The 20825-nt window shown below is 45.8% G+C and overlaps 2 protein-coding genes across 6 annotated transcripts in view; one reads left to right on the forward strand and one right to left on the reverse strand.

The window, feature by feature from the left end:
• The window catches only part of LOC135391155 (uncharacterized), a 247571-nt gene that overhangs the window by 130145 nt on the left and 96601 nt on the right, over positions 1–20825 (reverse strand). The window lies entirely within an intron of this gene.
• LOC135391144 (uncharacterized) overlaps positions 1–20825 on the forward strand; it is a 168058-nt gene that overhangs the window by 16715 nt on the left and 130518 nt on the right. Inside the window, exon 2 of the mRNA XM_064621255.1 lies at positions 10557–10731. The gene's annotated coding sequence lies outside the window, so the exon portion shown is untranslated. The remainder of the gene's footprint in view (positions 1–10556; positions 10732–20825) is intronic.

Genomic DNA, 20825 nt, shown 5'->3' on the forward strand with positions numbered 1-20825 from the left:
GTAACTGTTCTAAAAATATAAAAATAATTAAAGTCTGAAACCGGAATGGTTTCGTTATTGTGTCGGTAAGCGAAACACCTGTCTAACGGGCATCTCCCAGAACATCTGCAAGGGTTACAGTATACCCTATAGTTAATCCCGTAAACTATAGCCAGGATACGATGACCTCTTTTCAAGCGCCCAAGAAATGACGTTCCTTTTTCAGCTTTTGCGAAACCTCGGCAGGTATACCAGTGCCGCTATTAAAAGGGAGTCTGGCCATTAGGAGGAGCCTTAAAAAAAGAGGCTCGACCTGTCAACCAAACTTGGGCGCATTTCATTGGTTGCCGTTTTCCACGGGGGCCGCCATGACACCAAAATTTCTCCAAAATGGAGGATAGTGCTCGGAACAGCGAAGCGGAGATTTCGTGACAAAATTTTTTCACAGACTACTTTAATTTCATACTGCGAGTACATGTCCTCACGTACGCATCTGCAAAATCAGCCTCAAGTAATTTTCGCTCCGCCATCATTGTTTACGCGAAAATGAGATGTTTCGTCGCTGACGTTAGGCCTATAGTTAAGACCGCGATCCCTAGAAAATAGCAAAAAAGACGCCCCTGATACGAAATCTTTTGCAGTATATCCTTGAATTTTATTTATACATACATCTTTGCGAATTTTTGATTCAATCTACTTTCGTTAAGCGATTTAAAAGTTCATATCGTCAGCCGTCTGCTATACGAAGAAGCGGTTCTACAGGTCTACTGGCCAATCACTTCTGCCAGCAACCATTTCTGCAATTCTGAGCCTTCCCAACATGCCTCTCTCCGTGCAGATGGCGTTGATAAAAGTGGGCGCAAAATTCGGCGTTTTGGTCTGTCACCGTGATATCCGTTTCAATCCAACGAATCCAGTTTCTCCAAAATGGTGGCACCCAGTAAATAAGGCTCAGGAATAAGTACTGGATGGCCTGCGATAATAGGGAACTGTATTTCGACCTGTGTGGGCTAGATACCTGAAAAAGTGGGTGGAGCCTCAGGTATATGCAGGGCCCATTAATGGCCAGACTCCTTTTTAATATACGGCACTGGCAGGTACTATGCAGGTAGGCCTCCTGCTTATGTGTTTGCGAACTTGAAATGAAACGCATTATTGTAATGCACGTCTTAACCATATGTATCACCACCAGTAATTGGGTACAGTATCGCCCCGTCGATGAAACTCTCCGTTCATTATCTCGAAATACGGTTACTGTTGTTGTTTAACTGCGTATGTAGAACCCTCAGCGTGAAAACGAAAATAATTAATACTGCACAAATCTCAGCACATGGCAGACGGTGTTAACGTCCTTCACTGATGATGAGAATAAGAAAATATACAAACTTCAGTCTCGTTCCTAATGCCCCTTTTACGCGGGAACTTTTAACTGCCATTGAACAAATGGCATAAACCACACTTACAGTTAGGCGTCGAGATTTCAATGGCAGTTGATTTCAAGTGAGACCGGCAATCTCAATTGAACCAGCCAACTCGCAAGATGGCGGTGAGATGGACCAACAAGCGTCGGAGCGTTTATCGGACTGTTTGAATTTTGCTGTGGCCTAACTGCGTGCTTTTAGACGGAAAGAGCAACAAGTACCACAAAAGGTGAGACTCCTCTTTTATAATAGAACTAGCCGAGTTTTATGGTATCGACACCAATGGACGGCGCAACGTCTTGAATTCAGGGGGACCCCAGATCCCAATTGGCGCCCACTTCCATCCACCACTGCCGCCACCACCAATTCATGCCCGGGTTCCAAAAAGGCAAAGGAAAAGGGTTTATGGCGTTTCATTCGCACGCGGCACCTGAGATAACATTTTGGCGCCTCACCTCCGTGGGAATTTTGCGCCCCCTTCACAAATTCAGGGGGTCTACAGTAAACCCCGTAACCCCCCCCCTCTTTCCGCCGCCCCTGTCTACACCGGTCACATGGTAGCATCACCCGGCAGAAAAGCTGAACGCTGCGACGCACGGAAAGCGCTGTGTAGGCACAGGGAACTACCATTCAGTTGAAGTGCCTTTGGGATGTTCAACTGCCATCGACCTCAACGGTAGCTGGGTGTCCGTGTACAGGGGTGTCAGCAATTCGTAGAATGCCACCAAATCGCTCGCATCCTCGGTAGGGTTCGACCCCGCAATTTTGAGATCAGCAAGCGATTCACTGATTCATAAACTGGTTCAATTTATTCATCCGCCATTGAGCCACACGCGCGTCCATGAATACATCAATCATGAGACAGAAGGAGCACCTAATTGCGCCATCTAATTCTGCATAGACAACATCGTATCGACCACTTTATCTGGAATGGCCGTCTTTACAATGAGAACTCATTTGCCGTCGTAAAACGGAGACCACACAATTTATCGCTGCCCTGGGAAAAACACACTCGTCGCATTGGTTAATGGGGGATTTATTTAAATTTCCACGTACGATACTTATTCCGGATTCACGGTAGATCGCTCTCCCCCCCCCCCCGCTCTCTCCCTCTCTCTCTGTGTACGTATACGCTCGACTTGTCTCCAAAGTGTCGAACTCACCTTCATTATAATGACTAATTAATTCTCTTTAATAATTAACGATAATTTGCATCTCGGCTCTTGTATTACATGCGCATGCCTCCTCTGTGGAAGGGTTGTTACGTTTGAGAGGTTTATTTTTGACTAATGATGTTGCGTGAGTTCAATGTCTTTGTTGTTTACTTTTTGTGTTGATGTAAACGTAAGGTTTGCAGTTGAGACGGTGTTCCCCAGACGGCGATGTGGCGCACAACGCTGAAGCGGGTAGGATTGCAGTGAGCTGTTCTGCCATACCAGCCGCTTCGGTGTTGTGCGCCTGGGGAGCAGCGTCTCAACTACTCCTCGCAACACCGCCATCTTGATTGTTTTGAGTGCCGTTTTCGTACATTTCGCATTATAACTTTACACTGGGATGCTGAATCACTTTGAAATTTTCCAGAATTAAATCGTCTTCAGAGTTTTATATGTAAACAGCCCAATGATCCGCCCGTATTGAGCGCAGTTCCTGAGCATGCCATGCCGGCACGGGTACGTTTTTAGCGACCGCTATAACGTAGGGGCTTTTTTACGTGCTGTCAAATGCTTTACACATTTTTATGTGTCCTAGTTGCGTTCCTAGAACACCGTGAAAAGAAAGCTTAGACTTTCCGAGGGAGAGTAGCCCAGGAAATACCCAAAACAAAAAAGACCTGCAAAAGGAAATACGCCCAGTCTGTACTTGTGCTTCAGGGTTATTAACGAACCTTCATTGAATTGACTGAGAAACGGCGCAATGACGCAGCGCAAATCACGACAGGCTGCCCGCGTACACGCTAAATCACTAAAACGCCCCCTTATCCAAAACACTCCCGAAGTACCTGCTGCGTTAAACTTCACCGCCAATCAAGGCAACCAATGAGCCTTGCTTCGAGACCTGCCGTTAGGCGGCGACTCTCTTTTCCCTAACGAGTGTCGAATTTTGAAAATCGCCGCGCCATGAACGAGGTTGGAAATTAGCGCTAATGTTTTACTTAACACGGCGACTTTATTAACGCTTTCCTCTATCCCTTTATTCTATACACGGCACTAATATTCGCCCTTATGAAGTATATCGCGTCAGGCGTGTATAACACGCCGAATATTTATGCGCTACGATCGTTGACTCAAAATGTGTCCTTGATTGGACAGGGGGAGGGGGGGGGGGGGGGCTGTCTCTAGCGAGCCGATTTTGTTTCGAACGCGACGATGGGAGGCATACTGTTATTAGAGACGCAGATGACTGCTGCCGTGCGTTTAACTTTGAAGTTGATTAAATGTAATCATCGGGGAGTCGTTAGCGAAACCGAAAATGAAGCGGACTTAGTCGGTTCCGTTAATTATGGGCTGCGTAGTAGCGCGCGAACGCGAAGTTAGTTTCGTGTGCACAGGTGCGAGAAATGTTTTTGGTGTTAAAGAGGGGAGAGGCTTCACCGTTTCAAAATGTCGTCGTTTCCAACGCTGGGCGGTTGTTTTGGGTTAATCGTTGGCGAGCTTGTTGTTTGTTGGGGCGTTAGGCGTCGTTTGGTTCTAATCGTCTGCTATGGCTGTCGTCTGCTAGCAGCCGGGTTGGTGTCGATGTCACTGGCGCTGCCTTTTATAATGGGCCATAATGATTGTGGAACTTCGGCGATGATGACGTGAAAGTGATAATTTCGCCTCGTCGACAGAGTTTGCCTGAAAGAGGGCGAAGCAGGGGAAAACTTCTTTCAAAGGGGAGCATCTTTCTGTGAAACTTCCTTAGCGTGTTCGACGTTCGAGGAATGTATCTTGGTGCCCAGTAAACTGCTACCTATGCAAACATGTAGTCCTCTAGTCAGAGTTATACACACTCGGAATACGCAAAGTATGAGGGGAAAGCTTCGGGGATGCTCAGAGGGTATCCATTGCGATTTGTCCACATTTGTATCGTTAAAAACAAAAACAAAAAAACAGAAAAACGAACGCACTTGGTAGCATTACCTTTTTTTTAATAGCGCACTGAAATTTAATGTTGCGTGAATGTGCGAATTATCTAGTTTTTCATCTTTTACTGGTAGCCTTGGAGAGCCCTCTTAAAAAATACATCATTAGAGAAGCACTCGAGGCCATTATAAATAATAATTACCCTCCTACTTCGCCAAATATATATACACATATATAATCTTAACGTCATTTTACTTTCTCCCACAGCTTCCTTTGCAGGACACACGCTGTCTGCTTTTTCTCCTCTATTTTTTTCTTTTTTTTTTATCTAGATCCATATTTCGCTTAGCGGAAATGACTTATGTTTATTGTATGCTAATTGGCCGGAAAGACGAACGGTCACGCACAATTTGCAATTTAAATTTTTGGACTTAACGACCGCTCATTTACATTTTTCAAATAGCGCACACACAAGCACGCTCCGGGATAAAAAAAAAAGAAACAGAGAGAGCAAAAAATCGTCAAGACGCCCCCGAACGTGTGATATGTAAATTAACGGAAATATCCATCTTCAACCGCCACGGGTCACCAGTAGTGTCGCGAAGAAAGGGAAATTATTAATAACAAAAAAAAAAAAAAACTCGCATTATGTAAATACATTTTCCTCATACTCACGATTATGCGCCCGACCGTTTGAACGAGACAGTTTCTGGTAATTAACTATGCAAAGTCATCGCCTGTTTGAGGAGCCCCCTGGTATTTTAAGCGTCCACATCTTTTTAAGCGTCCTTTTTTTTTTTTTTCCTCTTCTTCATTTTCGGTGCCTCCATTTTCTTGGTCCGGTTCAACAGGGAGCTGTCAGGAGCGCCAGATATTAATCTGCGATAATATATAATGTAAAGTGTCGCTTTTAAACTTGCCGAACTCTACACGGGTTCTTTGGAAGCAGAGGGGGTCATCGCGGATGCAAATGAGATGTCGTCGTAGTTTCTCCAGAGACGTTGTTAAAGGATGGTTTCTTTTGTCGTCTGTCGCTTTAATAGGAGGAGGAGAAGGGGGGCTGGGATATGTTTGTCGTTCTTTTTTGATACTTGAATCGATAAAAGCGATAAGTTTCACTGTCGTCACGGCTGTCTGTCGTGAGCATGTATTCAGAGGTAGAACCTAAACTTCTCAGGGAAGGCTTGCATTTCGATGCCATCTGAGGATCTTAAAGTGCACTATGGACCAAAAAAAAGATATTCCTATATCTTAAAAAAAATCGTCACAAAAACGACGATGTGTGAAACGTTCATACCCATACGTGAAATTCACTGCTACAGAAAACAGTATCGTGCCAGTGGAAAGAGTGCCCGTGTTGTTTCGTGCTTCTATTTCCCGTTAGGCGCGCTGAAGTATATAGGACAGGTAGAGAAGGTAGAGCAGGAAGCAGTGAGAGACAGATGAGGTTGGTGCGCATCCTGGGACGACTTCGGGGGCAACAGTGCTGTGCAACAACAGGTCTGGAAAATATGCCGCACCGCTTTTTACTTGGAACTCTAAAGAGTGCGGAGACTTCGGCCAAAACGTTACGGCTTTATTTTACGTCATCAGCCCCCATACGGTCACTCGTCGCTTACATTGGTATCCATACACAATAATCAATGTCGCCAAAGCGATTCATTAACCAAAAAATTATTTGGTCATTCGCATTATGCAAAGACCGTGGTTAATGCAGAGATAAAATTCTCACGTGATTAGCACAGATCAAAACAAAGCGTTGTTGTTCCAAAGGAACATTAGTGACTTACGGATTCTGCACTCGTACATAAGCCAGCTATTTTGCAACGAAATATGTTTCTTAATGAAGGTACTGCCCAAGCATTATGAGTGGGTGAACAAATGTTCGTGACCATGCAAGGTTGTCCACGGGAGCATAGGTAACACGATGACCAGCAACACTACCCACGCGCAGTGGGCGGCCAGGTAGGATGTTTGGAGTCGAACGAGATAAACACCACCGCGTTGCAACTGGATGAGAAAGGCTCGTGGTTTATGGACATCTCATTTTGCTTAATTCGGCAGTAAACACGTACATAGTAACACTACGTGCCAGTGAAAACGGATGCTACTTGAATTTAAATAGTTGTGCCACATGTATGACGCTGAGCCGCAGTGGTTTATCCAGAATCCTAAGCACGGAGGGGTGTTAGAAAAAATTGGGGGGGGGGTCATTATTATAGTTACGTCATTGTACCTTATACCTTAACATATCATTACCGACATGTGTCTAAATCTGAAGTCGCAAGGGCACCCCCTGTAGGGGGTACACAGCTGAAAAAGGGGGTTAGGGGGGTAGGGGAGTCTGGATAAATCACTGAGCAGGCCCTATACGAACAGACGCATGATAACGTTGGCATAACTTCAGGGGTGTGGGAGGGTATAGAACTGGGGTCTCAAACACGTGGCCCTCGGGCCGCATGTGGCCCACGATGACCTATTCTGTGGCCCGCGGGCCCTTTGACCCACCAAAAAGCGAAGAAAGCTACCCTATAAAAAAAAAAAACACACAAGAAGAATTAGGAATAAACCCAGATTTTCATGCATGGTTTGTAGCGTTGCTCTGCCTATACTGCTGCCCCTGTCCATGTTAGGCAGAATTTTCGCATGTGAGCACTTCTTGTGGCTCATGAACACCAACAATGTTACGGACGGACACAGCAACCTGGTCTTCGCGTTCACTTAGGTAAACTACCACCGTAACTAGTGCGAGGGTTAAGACGGACGCATCTAAATTGTCACAATAAGTCAAATAGGGACACTAAAAATAGAGACGGAACAGTTATGTACAAATGCCATCGTATTTTAATTTTTTTAGGAGTGATATTAAAGCAGTAAACCCGAAGCCATCCATTGTCAATAATATCAGCTAGCTTTTATTACTCTTCGGTTTTTCAATTTCCGTTCTTCCAACTTGAAACTGTAAGCAAAGGCAACGATGGAGTTTGTAAATACGAAATGATTCCAGTTCTCCTGAACGTTGTCATAATCGTTTGTGAAAGACTATCGTATCTTTCTCGAATCGTTTTTCATATTTTCAGTGCGCGATTTGAAAGGCAGCTTATTTATTTCTCTTGGTGCGTCAAGTGCCGATTTTCAGTCATGAATTCTGCACACACCATCCGGCTCCACAATAACTACACCGTTCCTGTTTTTTTTTGTATATTTTTAATTTTATTTTATGGTAATTATCGTCATTCCTTTTCTGTGCTGACTCCATGAAGGTGAAGGAGGCTGTCTAAGGTGAATGCGGCCCGCGACTCGATTTGCGTTTGAAGCAGCTGGTATAGAATCGCCAGCAGCACACTTCGAAATGAAAGTGTTGCTGTTTTAAGAATGCCAAAAACTCTAAATTCAATGGAATTAGAAATTCACGGAAGCGCATGTATCAGAAGAAGAAGAAAAAACACACACATTATTTTACTGTCGAAGCTTCACTGCTGATTTTTGTTGTGATTATTGTCATAATTTGATTTCACAAATGTGTTGTTCACTTCTGACGAAACGTCCGTAAATATCGTAGTTATGCAGCACACGTAAATAGACTATCATTAACTACTGAGATATATCTAGTCGCGTATTTTTTTTAACTACGTGTTAGCACCGCGAAGCAACTGTGAGGATGAGCGACGTACAGACATGGATGGAGCGAGGACATAGCAGGAAGGAGTGGGGGACATGGGGACTAGTGTGCGTCCTGGGCCGACTTCAGGGTGCACTGTGCCGACATTCGTCTGGAAAGTCTGCCGGAAAACCCCGGACCAACCCCCGTGGCATAGTGATCAGGATGATCGCTTCCCACGCCAAGACTGGGAGGTGACGCGGGTTCGAATCCCCACACCTGCTGTGCTGTCTGAGGTTTTCCCTGGGTTTTCCAGACGGGTGTCGGCACAGTTCCCCCTGAAGTACGCCCGGGACGCATACTAACCCCCACTCCTTTCCTGCTGTCCTATACAGGGTGTTTCACTTAAGAGTGACCCCTAATTATTAAAAAAAATGTACTTAAGATAAAAATTAGAAACCTTCCGCGTCATACTTGTGAAGGTTTTTGCCGCCCAAACAGGTGGTTTCCATCAGTGTATCTCATTAATTTGTCCAATTAGCTTAATTGAACTCAAAAAATTCCCAAAGAAATGTAACTTCTTTTTGCGCTAATTAGAAAGCCCATGGCCACAACACCCCATTTCAGTCACTATGGAAAACCTTCACCTTCACAAGTATGACGCGGAAGGTTTCTAATTTTTATGTCAAGTACATTTTTTTAATAATTAGGGGTCACTCTTAAGTGAAACACCCTGTATATCCGTCCCATGTCCGCTCATAGTCACAGTTGCTTCGCGGCGCTTACACGGAATTTGTCACAAAAAACATGGAGAACCTCAGACACCACAGCCTGTGCCGGTGGTTCGAACCCACCTCACCTCCCAGTCTCGGCGTGAAATGCGATCATCCTAGCCACTATGCCACGGGAGCCGGTATATTTTGTGTTTTGCTGCACTCGAATAATACCACTCTGATGATTCAATGATGATTGAAATCGATTGTCATTAAACATGCGCGTACCGCCACCCAGCGTGCAATGTGTCAACCTGTCAGGGGGCAACGCATCCAATGCTCTGAGAAGTTGACACGTTACACGCTACGTGGCGCTACGCGCATGTTTTTTTAATTCCGTGTTAGCGCCGCGAAGCGACTGTGGCTATGAGCGGCGTACAGACGTGGACAGATGGAGAGAGGACAGCAGGAAGGAATGGGGGGACAGGGGGGCTACGCGCATGTTAAATGGCCATTGGTTTCAATCATCGTTGAAGGATGCCCGTGTGACGGGGGATTTTCTGGACAACAAAAAATTCTCCATGCTAATAATATTTATCATGTAATTAATGTAATGTATTTCATTAACCTTTCTCGCTCCCGTAATTCTTATTTCGTAATATTTCGCATTTCTTCTTTCAACTGTGCGTCCCTTTCGATGCAGTGTGTGTAACTCAAAACATTTAATCAACATGTGGGGCATACACGACGCAAATTTTATAGGGGAAAATGCGCTATTTCTTATAACTCCGCGTATTCTTATCAGTGTCGTTATTTCTTATATTTCGCATTTCTTCTTTCAAGACTCTGCGTCCCTCTCGATGCAGAGTGTCTAACCGAAGACAATTAGTCAGAATATGGGGCATACACGACGCAAATTTTAGAGGCGACAATGCGCTCTTTACTACAACTCCACGTGTTCTTATAAATGCCATTCTTTCTTATATTTCGCATTTCTTCTTTCAAAAGGGGTTAACTGTAATGAATGAAAATGACCCGTACCGGGTATAAAACACAAAAGGAGCAAATAAATCACATTTAGCATTGCTCGAAGCACTGCTTCATCCATCAGTTAGTCTATCAAGGCCACCACACACAATCTTTCGTCAGTATATTTTTGTATATTTTACACTGTGTTATGTTTTTTTGTCACTGCGGAATTAAATTTACAAAAAGCACGTGAAAAAGCAGTTATGAACCGTGCGGCGCGATATTGGTGGCCCGGCCTGACCTCCCGGGTTGACGTATTCAGGCGCGTGTGACGTAGCATCACCCCGTGGAGCAGCCGCGAGGTATCATGTCTCGCTGAATGTTCATCCGCTAGGGGCACTGCGCGGGGTTGCTTGCGGGAGACTCTCCACGTCATGCAGTGACGTCACCACCACTCGGGCTCTCTGAAGGACTTGAGGGGTGCCTAGAGCGCGCGCTCATCAAAGACCCCGCGCGCAACAGGTCAGCTTGGATCGTCGTTCTCGCCCAAGAGCACATGCTATCTGTTGCACGCCGCAGCCAAAGACGAAGAATTTCAGCCTTTACTGCTCGTTTAGGCCTCGTGGTAGCCTGTATCTATACTTTACATTAACAGTTAATCTACTGGTTTTTGAATAGCATTGGGAACGATTCGCCCATGTGGAGCCATTTTCCACTTCTTTCCTGAGAAAACCGGAACTCGAAGCACCGAAATTTTTTCGCCTTACGCCCTGCGTAAAACTCATTCGACGATTTTCTCTCTCTCCCGCAGGAACTTACTTGTGACGCCATGGCATGCACGGTACGCAGCGGAATGCCTAAACTACTACTTCGACGTCACTACTAGGTGTTATCAACTGTGCTAATCCCCCGGAACTTGTACCGCTTTGTATCTGACAGCTATAGGTCACCTCACCTCTGTAACACATCTACGCTTACACGTTCAGGTAAGCAGAGTGGTTGTATACTGTTTGCAGAAAAAAGTCCCTGTCGACGATTCTCGGCGGCCAATCATAGTGTTCGTTGATATGACGTCACAAAACGCCAGAAGGAACTGGGAGAGACCGCCGCCACTGCGCGCACTCTTATAAACTAATTTTCTCAGAGCATGCGTGCTTCCTAAAGGAAATATTTTGCGTGACAGTTCCAGAAGGTAGCAGGTTCGTGCCACGCGGTAAAACATGTGTGTTCGAAGAGTGTTGCACGCACCTTGAAGTCAAGCGTGACAGACAGATTAATAAAATAACTACCATAAATAACAGACATTAACAGAACTAATAAATAACAGACTAATAATTAGTAATAACTAACACTAACTAATAACACTAATAATGTTAATAACTAATACCAGAACTAATAAATAATAGACAGGTTAGCAAATAGGTATATCTTATCTGCTAATTCTCGGTCTGCTGCGCTGATAACTCGTACTGAACTGAGGCCAAGTGGGGGCGTGCAACAGGTTGGCTTGCAGCAAAACTGGCGTTCTCTTCTGCGTACGGGTCATTGAAAGGCGTGGTGCCGTACGAGGCATTTGCGTTTCAACTGAAAATGACCACGCGTGTAATAGAAGCTAAGAACACGAGCAAGACAGCAAAGATGGAAACTCCACGCCGTCCGGAGTAGTTGAACAGCATGGACAGCTTTACATAAAATTCCTTTTGCGGTGCGCTCGCACCTTCTGTGGTGCAATCGTACCGTTCCTTTCTTTTTGGGGGGTAGCAGAATTCGCTTGCGCGAATTCAACCTCCCCTTGTTATTTTACCGACCACCAACCAACCAAATTTCTTGAGAATGCGGCTGTACACGTTTAACGATTCAATCTCACACGAAGTACGCAGGTACGTTCGTTTTGATGGCTGCGCACGTACTTAGTTAGGAGGTGAATAATGGGTGCGTTGAGTAGGCGCCCCTCTTTTGGCGCACTCAAATCGGGAGTATGAGACATCCGGAGCGGTCACTAAACAACGAAAAGCAACTTTGGAGCGGTACACTGCTCGCTCGCTGATGCCACTTCCTGTTGTCCGCTCATGCAGTGCACGGACGGAGGACACGTTGGCTAAGTTTGAACCTAGAGCGACGGAAGAGACAACGGCGGTTGTGAAGACTTTTTTTTTTTAATCAGCGAACGAAGTGGAAAAGATGGGAATTTGTAACAGGCGCCATAGGAGCTTTACTGTGAAGATGACTGCATGGCGTGTGAGGTGTCTGCATTAAAGAACTACATTTCAGCGAATAACCGCCGATACCCGCTTGGAAGTTGTCCACTAATAAAAAAGCCTGATAACAGTTATAAAAAATATTACAGTTAACTGAAATCGGAGCACTGGGTAACGCAGAAAGTCCGTATTTTGCTTCCGAACCCAGACTTCGGAGGTCGTCCTGCCGCCGCTCAACAGGAAGTACGTCACGAAAAATCTCAAGCACCCGGGCGTTTGTCGTCTGCATCCATGCACCGAAATGAACCGGGAATGCGAACAGCGGGTCGGAGTCTCACACTCCCGGGTGCGCGAGTGGAGCTTGTGTCGAAGTGGCGTCTGAAACACTCGCGTCCCGGGGCGCCTACTTAACGCACCCAATGTATTCATTCGACGAGGACGAAGTTAAACGCTCACCATTGAAACGGATAGCTGCAGCTGGATCTGCCAAGGACGCCTAACAATTGATATTTCGACGTCAGTTATTTTATTATTAGATTAAAGAACGAATTGCGATATGGGCGCGAATGTCCGCAAGAGTTAATGACGCTGTGGCGCCTTGTGAAAAGTCTGGATTCTTATGCAAGCGCAAAATATAGCTGGCTGCCGCTCAAACCTTGTATCTTCACGATCCTGAAATTCAGGTGTCTTGTCAGAGAACCAGATACTCTCAAAGCTTCCTGCCGTTGGTCATCATATTTATCCTCCGCACGCGTGCGTGTGTGTGTTCACACTTGCGTTGCGGTAAGATGATTTCCCCTTAACCGAAGGACTTCACACAGGGAAATAATAATTAACAAAACGTTCCACAAATTCCTTCACTTACCGCTCATTTTATACTTCGTCCTCCCCGAGGCCCTGGCACACCCCTTGTGCCCCTAATCTAATCCACACACCGAAGGGGTGTAGCGTACATCAGGTTGAATTATTTAAGCCCAAGCTCATATACTACCGCGCTCGAATAATAAAAAATAAATAGGCGATAAATAATAAATAGCGCTATTCGCGAGTCGTGTACACACACACAAAAAGAGGAAAGAAACATTGAAAAGTACACGCGAAAACGAGTATAGTACGATGCCACACCCAAGGCGGGGGGGGGTTAGTAGCATCGGACGCGCAACAGAAGCTAAGAGCAACCGTACAGCAGCGCCACCACACCCTCCCTAACGACTTTCAAAAAGAAAGTCCATTTTCCCCGGAAGAGGGTGGGGATATAATTTAATCGGCCGCTAGGGCAAGACGAGTTGAACGAAGCCAGCCAGGTTCGCTAGCGAAATTAACAGTGTTTGCACGTGTGAATTCGCCCGGAGTCCGTGATTGATAATCAGGAGCAAGGTGGGGCAATCGCCCACGGACCGGTAAGGCACCGTCAAGTGTGTGTGAGAAAGACGCTTTTCTTCACGGCTATTCCTTTTGGAAAGGTGAGCGGATGCTCCCGACACCTGGTGGCGAAAATTGGCATGGCAAGATACGGTGTTGCGAAGGCGTTCGCTCTGTGAATGAGGGTTCCGACTGAGTCGGCGCGGGTCAATCGCTTTGTGATACAACCGTTTAGGGGCATAAGCACGATGTTATATGATCATTATGAGGCTTTTAGTTCCACGTTCACGCGTAATTTTTTTGCAGTTGTGCGGGTGCTTTGAACGGAGATGTTTAAGATGCTTCGGGGGAAGGGGGAGTAGATGATTTTCTGCAGTGGATGAACACGGTGGGAAGGATGGGAATTTACGGCGTAGTAATCAGCCACTTTGCGTTCGAACGAATGGGGTGTGTAATATCCATCCCCATATCTTCATGTGCCAACGAGTTGAAGCCAAAACTTCGACGAAATTGAAGAGCTGGCTGTTCTTATGCAGGACCTCCCGCAGTTCCTAAATTATGGTGACGAAGTGGTAGGTTCAGCTGACTTTAAGAGGAATTTTCAATTACCTTCCTCGGTGTAAATAGACTTAAAAGTTCTGTAGAATGATTATTCTAACCATTTTTATTCGAATCTCTGATGTAATCATTAAATTTGGTCTCAAGTAGAGTGAGCACACCTGACGTTTTCATTTGCTTCCAGGGTTGACGGCACATACAGGGTGTTTGCTCTAGCGTGTCCAGAAATTATATTTAAAGCGAGCGATAAAAGAAAAGCAGGTGGTACTTTTCTGCTACTTGAGTAAGAAACAGGTACTGCTTGGCTAGTAGCACCTGTTTCTTAGTCAAGTAGCTGAAAAGTAGCGCTCGTTTCTCTTTTATCGCTCGCGTTAAATAAAATTTCTGGGCACGTTAGAGCAAACACCCTGTATACAGCGTCTTCGTGCCGACTATAGACAAAATTTTATAAAATCAACCTTTTTTTCTGTTGTTTTTTTCAATTGCAATAAATTGCGACATATTCGAGGTCATGTGGGCCAGCTTTTGGCAACACTAGAAGACCGCCTGCGGTGTTGACGTAGCCAATTTTTGACTAGTGAGCTTTGAAATCACAAAAGAAGTTCGAGAAAGCGGTGTCCGAAATAAAGGGAAATTTGGTGGTCATTTTTGGCGCTCCGCCAGAAGCGCGTTTTCTCCCTTGCCCTTAAATGCGATGGAGAAAAAAATAGCTGCTGCAGTTGCCTCCCTTTCCCTCTCCTCCATTCCATCCCTTCCGCTGCGTTCAAGAAACCGTGCTGAATGACTCAGAATGATTATTGACACACAGCAAAAAGACCACGAACAAAAGGTTACAAAAGGTTCATCGGTGAATCTGGCTGTGTGTGTGTCAACTTCATCCTGGGGACGCCTTCACAGCGGGTAACCCCATTACACACATACAAAACAATGTGAACTTATTTATAACCACGCACACACACTGTAACTTCGGCGGATGCATAAACAACCAACGCTGGTAAACCAACTTGTTTGTCTCTTCGTTTACATCGTCGATCACCATCCTCTACACAATTAACCTCACTATGAAAACAAGTATAAACTTGCAAACTTGATTGCTACCCACACACCTCATTATTATTTTAATCTTACTCCCGTAATAATAACATTCCAATCTAGATAGCTCATTACCGGTAGCCCGTCTCCATTTTAAAAGGAGGCGTTCCCCATTTCTTTAAAAAAATCCTCACTGCCCTCGAGGCGCGCCACCCGCCCATACATTTTCCCATAGCAGCACCCGTCCGGCCAAACACAACCTCGCTCGCCGAACAACCTTAGAGCACCGAGAAAAAGCAATCAAGTCTCTACGCTTATAACAAATAGTGTCAGGGGCCTATTAACTTCGGCTGAATTTCATACTATAACCAATCAACAGGACTTGGCACCTTTTTATTAATTACCCTCCGTTCCAGTGTTGTCACGTGGCTACAAGGTCGGGAAAGATAGAAACGCAGATTAGACTCGCAGATTCATTACATCAGTTACAACGGCGCAGCTGAGATATTTCCGCGCTCGCGTTTTCGGTGGAAGCGCCGCGCGAGCAACACGCGGGATAGCGCGCTACAACCTGTTGCCGAGAAGACGCAAACAAGAAAATGAAGAACCCGGTTCCACTCGTTGATAATCTAGGAGCGTTGTCGGGCCGGTTTAATGAAACAAATTAATAATTCACGGTTAATGAATGCTGCTTCTAATTCTTTTTTCGTCCTCATTTATGTTTTTTTTTCTTTCCTTCGCGCGTCTTTTCGTTGTATCTCGTTAAATATGTGCGTCTATGATACTAGGGAGCTCGCCCTAGCTTCGGGCACTATGCACTATATACTGGAGCGGTGTATACTGTAGTGCACGTGTCGAGACTACCGAAGAGGCTGAAAAACGCTTCGAAGAAGCTTACGAGGAACACGGGTGTGTACTGTCCCTTCATTTGGGCATCTGCTCGATCGTGTGTGTGTGTGTGTGTGGGGGGGGGGGGGTTAGGCGTCGCACAGTTTGGATTAAGTAGCAGGGAGCTGGCGTGTTATTAATGCAGGAAACACCATAATGGTAAAGCTGAGATGAATTGGTTGCACTATTCAGATATCACAGAGTTCCCGCATTCACAGTGCTGTGTTACGTGAGAAAATTCCGCCAGACTGCGCACGAAGCGTTAGGCAACTGTGCGTCGCAGTACCTGCGTTCAAAAACAAGGGTTAGTTGCTTCATAATGGTCCCAAAAGCGGCCCCAAATGGCGCAAAATGCTGATAGCAAAATATTGCTAAAGAATCGGCAAATAAATGCCGTAAAACGCAGAAGTGACTGAAAGTTTAAAAAAAAACACACACACACAATCATTCCATACAATTCAGTGCATTTAATTGCATGAATTTGTACGCAATTATAAATTGTATCCTTTGCGACTGCGCATCATACTAAAAGACGGAGCAAAGCACAAATCGACCCAGCTCTTCTCACTATAGTTGCGCATCAGATGAAAGTTCGTCGATGACTTGCATTGCACTCGAATTGAATTGCATGCAATTCAGTTTTGAGCGTGTAAGACGTGCCTCATATCTCTTTGGAGTTCATACACATCGGCACCACATAAGATATTTACTGCGTACGAAGCAGTGCTTCCCCGGTATACAAGGTCACCGAGCACGAGGTTGCCACCACCATTCACACCGAACAGAAGCCATCGCCAAGAAATCGCGTTCCGTTAAAGCCATCAGGCTATGGCAGGAAGCCCTGTTTAGTCCAACACTCAGAGTCGACCTGAGAGACGCCTTGGACCAGAGGAGGTTTTGTTGAACCAAGAGGCCCGCTCTTAATTAGAGGAACCTCCCTCACAGGGCCCCCAGGCGAAGACGTCATATCGTTCTTCCTTTTTTTCGTTCTTGTTTTCTTACGTTTCACCTGTGTACCCTCCATCACTCCGGCTTGTTGGCGTTCCTTATAAGGAACTGTCTCGATTTAACGGAAGGACAACAGAGGGAAACGGAGAGAAATAAGGGTAGTAAGTGAGGGAAATGAAGAAAGGGAAATCAGGGAAAACATTCGCGCCCAGCATAGAGACGAATGTGACGCCCTGGGCTCTGCGGCGAACGGTTGACAATTGGGCGTTCTGCGTAGCGAGGCAGCCATGGCTGGTCCGGTGTGGATCAGTTGTGGTCACGACCTACCATAGATATTACGCACCATGTCAGAATCGCAGCAACTCTTATATGCAGAGTCCCTTCCGCATGATCGGCTAGGGGCGCTACCCAAGCAGTACAACATCTTGGCTCAATGTTGGACCAACATTGGCAATGCTGGCCCAATATTGGTCCAATCTTCGTCCAATATTGGACCAAGATACTGTGCTGCTTGGGTACGTATCGGCCCGCGACTGGACATGATTGGGCAGTGGAAATTTTAATTTTGAACGGGCAGAAGCCGACACACAGCTGTAGCAGACGACAGGAACGGCACAGCCAACACCACCTAGATAGAGAAAGCCTGCTTACTCGTCGACGTGACGTAACAACTAAGAGTCAGCCAATAAGGATCGTGTTTTCAACGGCGGTAGCCAATCACGAACGTGCTTTCAGCGGTCGAAGCCATGGAGACTAATCACCGTCGTCTGCGAGTATATAGCGGTTGAACGTCCCCGCGTACTATAGATGGGAAAACTTCAAAATAAAGCGCAATACGGTCCTATATTTTTCTCAAGACTGATTTTCTGGAAAGCCTGTTGCACTTTCCGTGTACAGCTTCGGGTCTATATGGGTTCCAAGTTACCTGCAATCATTTGCGAGTTCTTGAATTCGCCGAACGGCGAATCGCGGTAGCAGACGATTTCTGACTTTATATGTCCACGCAGCGAAGGAGGGAGAGGAGGCAATAAGCAGGCCTTCTGTATGTAGGTGGCGTTGGTGCAGCGTACAGCCCATATCCGAAGGCATATACACAATAAGGGCAGTCAATGTACAATTTTTGCAAGATCCAGTGTCCCATGGGGCCATGCACTGCCGCATGCCATCTCAAAAGTTCACGTGTGTGAGCTGACGCATGAACAATGATGACCCCTTGACTGGACGGACTGCACTCGATTGCAACGCTGCACAATCTTTGCACACCGCAAGTCCTCGAATAATGCGGCTCCAAAATGTAAATTCGTAAATGAGACGATGTACGCATCATTTCGCCATCAAGTAGAATGGCCCCAATGAACAATACCCATAAATGATGAGTACATATATCTACAAACTCTCCCGCACAATTAACCTAAGCGTATACGTATCATTTCGTATTCAACATAGCACGGCCGCACTTTGATACGTCTACATAACTATTGGTATGCGGAACTAGAAAAAAAAAATAGAAGGACACAGTTCATCCCTGATTATACGAGCAAATAAAACGCGACGACCGCCTATCCCCAAACTGACAATACAAGCCCTAAAAAAACGAGAACACCGACCAAATAATAAAAGTCAATAAAAAAAAAATAACCTCCCTCGCAGTGAGAATCGTGTAGGCAATAATACTAATGACACTCCTAATACGAAACACGCCCTACGGAACCGTTCGGTTTCCGTATGGCGTCCAATAAACCTCTTAATCGTCTTCCAGGCCAGACTTTTCGAATATAAAGCGTCACGCTCCATCTTGCCCATGTATAAAAGGGAGTAGAGGGCGCCACTATGCAGTCATGAATAGCCGCCGTCGTTATAGGGGTCGTCGTAAACGCAAAACGCAAACTTCTTATTGGTCCTCGCAGGAGTATAAGTTTTTCTTTTGTGTTTTTTTTTTGTTTGTATATACATGTACGTGTGTTTGTATACATGAAGGGTAGAACCCTGTTGAAATTTTTCTGTATCGGGTGCAGAGCTCGTTCCCTGGGTGCTGCATATAGTGTTGAAGGCATAATCTTTACGAGCTCTGCAGTATATATGACGCTGCTGAATGTCGTTGCTCTTTTGTGTGTTGTTTTCCGGTGTGACACTTGTTACGCTTGAGCTGTGTGGCAGGTCGTCTGTGAAAGGCTCTATCATTATGTTTTATGTAGAAAGAGGCGTGGGGGCGTCCCAAGCACCCCTTATACGTGGCTTCGCGAGAATGCTAATATACACTGACAACTATAGACGCGTGTGTCACCGGCATACAGCAGTTTATATGACATACAGAGTGTACAAGAAATCATGTTTTATAGTTGATTTCGCATTTCCTGTAATCTTTGTGCGCCCTATACGGTGTTGGAACTCCGAAAAGAATTGAGAGTTTTTTGCTCTTCTTTTAGTGGTAAGACTCGGTGCAAGATTCGCAAGCGGTAAAATTCGGGGATTCCGGTGGCTTTCCGAACGGCATTGTCTACCACAGAAATACGTGCAGCTCACAAATTACACCCTTTCTAATTCATTTATAAGCCAGCCACGAACGACTTCCATATTACGAAATAAATTGCCCAGAAAACGAGATTCTGTCGAGAGTGCCCGTTGCGAAGCATAGAAAGGTTGACGTAGGTGCTCAAATAACTGTATGTATACAACACCATCAACATCATCTCCTCATCTCCTTCGTCGCGTGCATCTTCTTGAATAGCGTGTTCTACACACACTTTAAACAATAAGCTACTCGTCTCTGTGATCCGTGCCTAACAGTACAGCCTGTCTTGGTTGGCACCCTATGGCTGTTAAAAGGGGTTTGGGAAAGCCTCCTCCGTATTTCTTTTCATTTTTGGCTGGAGACGATCGCGCAACAAATAACAGCACCCTTGCACAGGAACGATGATCGTATAGGTGAACTTCAGCACGTGCGCGCGCACCCTGAAGCAGTCCCTCAACTCTTTCAGAGAGTCCTGTGTCTGATTACGTCACGCTAGGAGATCAGGCCGAGGGCTTGCATGGCCACGCCGCACCGTTCATGGCTGGGTTTTGATTAATTTAAATTGATCAAGCTTAAATTAATTAATTTAAAAGATTCAGGCATTTTGTACGTTAAAAAGCGCAGTGACAATGCACGTTCAGCAAAAGTGAATGAAAAGTAAACGAAGAAGGGTTGCGAGGTGTCATTTCATTACCTTAATTCGCGCCATCGAATTTGCATTCAGTGATTCCAATACCCTGGCAGCGGCTTCAATAACGTTCAAACATTAAAAAGAAAGAAAACGTCGTTTCAGCGCTCCATACCCTACGCCAGCTACAACACGCAATCAACTGAACGGCGTGGCAGATGATTTTACGTTCATTCATCTCCCGTTCCGCGCCATTACGCGACGTATACAAGCACACAACACGGGGCCTCACCCACACTCCGCAACAATTGGGCAGCGTCGCAAGAATACAGCATCACCCGCTGTACACACGATTCATTCACCTTTTAAGCATCTTCACGAGCGCGCAGCAACTATGTTTTTCCCAGCGCAATTAGGGCCTAACTGCGGGCAGCGTTAGTGAACCACGAAGATGTACCACCGCCGCCATATATCCTGCGGGGAGTGGTCCATATAGCGCGGGTCAATTGAAATTTTATAGACGGCAGCAGGTTTTTAATATGCCTACCGCGCGCGCTGTGTCCCGCATGCGAAATATGCTTCCTTCGCGTATAGGGTTCTTGCATAGTGGGCAGGTGTGGCCGTGAGATGCTACCGAGAGCTGTGTGCGCCGAAGAAAAGAAACACGTAAGGGAGAAATTACAGGTCCCGCTTTTTAAATTTATTATGCCTCATGCGAATCGAGTGCCCGCCCTCTGCCGGCGGGCAAGGGAATTACCGGCCAGTGTGCGGTTCTGTTTTAGGTTTCCAGAGATGGACCGGTCGCTTTGTTGGACGGTGTGGGGGGCTAACCTTTATCGGAGCATGCGTTCATTATTGCGCGGTAATGGCATGGTCGTTGTTGAGGGCGTTAGTACGACATCGGGGGAAAAAAAAAGGCAGAAATAGTTGACCAAACTTTGACAATTTGCGTGT

The sequence above is a fragment of the Ornithodoros turicata genome, chromosome 4, assembly GCF_037126465.1.
Source record: "Ornithodoros turicata isolate Travis chromosome 4, ASM3712646v1, whole genome shotgun sequence".
NCBI classification, from domain to species: domain Eukaryota; kingdom Metazoa; phylum Arthropoda; class Arachnida; order Ixodida; family Argasidae; genus Ornithodoros; species Ornithodoros turicata.